Raw genomic sequence first — 3,830 nt, 5'->3', positions numbered from 1 at the left:
CGGTGGGCGGGCCGATGCTGCGGTGGGCGGGCCGATGCTGCGGTGGGCGGGCCGATGCTGCGGTGGGCGGGGCCGAGGCCCTGGCCGCTGAGACCCGTTGGGGAGGTCTGTCGTTACCGGGTCGCAGGCGCCGCTCTGGACGGGAGGACGACCCCCTAAACAAGGGAACGCTCTGGAAGCTCCCCTAGTGGGGAGAGAAAAGCCGTCACAGAAGCGCCGAGAATAGCAGCCGAACCCGGCCGGCGAGTGGTCAGCAAAGACCTCTGGTGCCAGGCCGGCGGAACGGGTCGGGCGGCGGGAAGGCTGCGGGGAGGGGGCTGGGGCAGGGGCCGCGATGCAAGGCGAGGTCGGAGACTTGGGCGAGATGCGGTCCTGCGGGCGCCGTGGGGTAGCCCGCTGTCCGCTGTGATGGTGACTGCCAGGGAAGAGACGTTAGTCCAAAGAGTGATGTGCGCAAGGGCCTGCTTAGCCAGAGGGAGCCGTTTTGTTGTTTATGCAGGAAACTGAGACTGACCCTGCCCCTCCCAGGGGAACTGACTTAAAAGCAAGTCCAGGAAACCAGCCCAGGTAGCAAAGCCCAGATACAAGGGTGGGTCAGGCCAGGTGGAGACATCAGTGGGGGCGCATACTGTCTCCCTAGCTACCAAGGAGAGTGGACCCTGCCTTTTGGGCACCAGTTCTGACCAAGGTGATAGGCTAGGTCAAATATCTACTATAGGGTAAGTTGTAATTCAATTGGCTACCCGCGTGTGACCTAGCATGACTGTGCAGCTTTCTCTGTGTGTCACAATCTCATTGGCCGCCTGTGTGTGGCCCGGCTCAACCACATGGCCTTTGCTCTATAAAAGTTAGTCTGTGAGGCTGGGAGGGGTCGCCTCTTTGTAAGAGACACCCCCCCCCCAGCCCCGCCGACTGGTGGGTTTGATTCTTGATGTTTGGCGTGAAATAAAGCTTTGCTTGACCTTTGCTTTGTATCAGTCTCACTCCTTTGATCACGGACCCATTATTGGGGGACCTATCACTGTGGTCCCACTCAGATGTTTTTGAAAGATCCCTCTGCTGTCTTGGGTTTAGGGTTAAGGCTAGACGGCTGGGGGCAGGTGAGGCTGGGAATATTGGGGGAGGGGGTCAGAAGCAGAGGGGAAGAGCCTGCACACTTGCTGGTGGCTTGATGTGAGCGCCGCAGGGGAGAGGACAGAGGGAGCCCCATCCCACAATCTGCCCAGGACAGTCCTCCTGCCATATTGCACTACAGACCACAGTGCCTCCTCCCTGCCCCGGGTCACAGGCATCAGCAGACCTCCGCAAGAATGAGGGGCTCCAGGAGGACGGGAGTCTGAGCGCTGTCTGATGATTCAGAAATCGGGATAGAAAGTGTTGTTTCCTGAGACCATGGATGGGAAGTGTTGCCTGCCTGTGCTGGGAGAAGGTGGAGAAGGTTGGTCATCACAGATAGCTGGTGTGCTGTTTATTGCAGCGTAGCAAGTTGTCACAAAACTTAGCAGATCAACAACAGTAAACATCTGGTACAGTTTCTGAGGATCAGGAATCTAGCAACAGGACAGCTGCTTGTTTCTAAGTTAGGGTCTCTGGTGACCCCTCTTGAAGGGAGGAATATCAAAACCTTTTAGATGTATTTTTAAACTACCACAGTTAGGATGTGTTTTAGTCCCGGCAGATGGAGGTTTTGGTGGTGAGTGGGTTCCAGATCCAAAAGGACTTTTTCCTGCCTTGTTTGGCTGGAATCAACCTGTGAGACTTGGCCCAGAACTGCTTCTACAAGAAAGCCTTCTTAGCCCAAACATCCGTGTCTGAGCACAGGCCTCACACCAGACTGCCGTCTTCCACAGCCCTATGCGCAATCAGCCATGCAGTCCTATCAGTTTATCTCCTAACTGGTCTCTGCCCCTTGCCATGCACACCATCTCTGCCCTGAGCAACCTTAATGCAGGCCTTGCTGATTTCTGCACTTCCTCTCCCTGTCCATCCTGTGGTGGGAGTGAGCTTTGTAAAACAAAAACTGTGTTACTCTCTTGCCTAGGAATCTTCTGTTTCCTCCATCATGAAGACCAGACTTCTTAGCTGACATGGACAGCTGTTTGCCTGATCTTCCGGCCAGCACAAGCCTGACAAATCACACAGAGGCAACAATTTCCAGACCTCACTCTGCTCTGGTCCCACTGAGCTCCCAGCCTTCTGAGTTTCTCCTTATAGGCCCCTGCAACCCCACTACCCTCTGCCCTACAAACACCTTGTTTTCCTTCCCTGGCAGTACTAGCACCTATTCAAACCCCCAGGCCCAGACAGCAGGTCCCTGAAGAACTTGAGAGAGGAAGGCATAGAGGACCCAGCCTTCCATTTCAGTAAATCTTCACATCTCTCCACTGCCTCTCACCCTGGCATGTAAAAAGGACTCATAAAAGTAAGTACAAGTCCTCAGCTTCCCCTCCCTGGCTTCTCACCTCCACAACCACCCCAGAAACCACTTCTAACGTGGCACTCTCCATCACCATGGCTACTCCCTATTCTTAAATAGATAATTCTCCACTAGTCTCCACTAAAACCATCTTTCCTCTGCCTACTCCCCTAGCATCTCTAGAAAATGTTACAAATTTCATACCTGTAAATATCAATATTCATATGCAGTCACTTCTTATCATTCCAGATAGTTCTATATAAAGTAACTGAGAACAGTGAATTTGTGAATACTGAACCATTGCTCCTAGGGGAAGTACAGTTGGGTTCTTGGGAGCCTCCAGTCACAATATTTTCATCAACCACTTGATACATCACCTTGCTGTGTTTCTCTATTTAATATATATTGACATGCACATCTAATATACATTGTTGATTTATTAACATTGACATCATGGCCAACAACATGATGACTAGTACCTGACTGAAGCTTATGTAGCACATGTATTTTCTCCGTAAGGCACAGCACACCTTAGGAACACTAGACAGCACCCCAGCACTATGCTTGAGAGCCATTTTAAACAGCAAAACCACCACAAAAAGCAAAAGAATGCAAAAAAAAGTGTAACATTGAATGCACTATAAAAAGGACACTGATTTCGAGTACGAGAGCAGTGTTGCCGGTTCAGCCTTAGCTGGGAACATGGCAGTGAAATCACCAGAATTTTCATTACTCTGCACATCTCCATGAATGACTATGAAAGTATAAGAGGAGGTTTTGGGGGTTACAAGTAAATTTTAGCAACCAGGTGAATTTGCAAATATGGAATCCACAGTAATGAAGATTAACTGTATAAATAAACATATTTGAAGGTAAAAATCAAAAATGGATGTCATTAGGACCTAGTTGAAGAAACAGAACATTACCAATGTAATTCAGGACTTCCATGTGTGTACATTAACATAAATATGGGGATACCTGGGTGGCTTAGTCAGTTAAGCCGCTGCCTTTGGCTCAGGTCATGATCCCAGGGTCGTGGGATTGAGTCCCTCATCAGGCTTCTTGCTCAGCAGGGAACCCACTTCTCCCTCTGCCTACCACTCACCCTGCTTGTGTTCTCTCTGACAAATAAATAAATAAAACCTTTCTAAAAAATAACATAAATATGTATCTCTAAACAATACTGTTTAGTTTTGCATGTTTTGAACTTTACATACATTAAATCACCCTATATGTGTTCTTAAGCTTCTTTTTCTCAGTAAGTTAGTGAGGGTTACACATGTTACTGTGTGTCATTGTAGTTCACGGTCTTCACTGGTGATAATATTCTACCGTATAAGGAAACCTAACAATAAACATTTTTTTCTTCCACTTTATTTTTGCTATTATAAACAATGCACTGGGCATATTCTTG

The sequence above is a fragment of the Mustela nigripes genome, chromosome 3 (genome assembly GCF_022355385.1).
Source record: "Mustela nigripes isolate SB6536 chromosome 3, MUSNIG.SB6536, whole genome shotgun sequence".
NCBI lineage: Eukaryota > Metazoa > Chordata > Mammalia > Carnivora > Mustelidae > Mustela > Mustela nigripes.
This window is presented reverse-complemented; position numbering follows the sequence as displayed.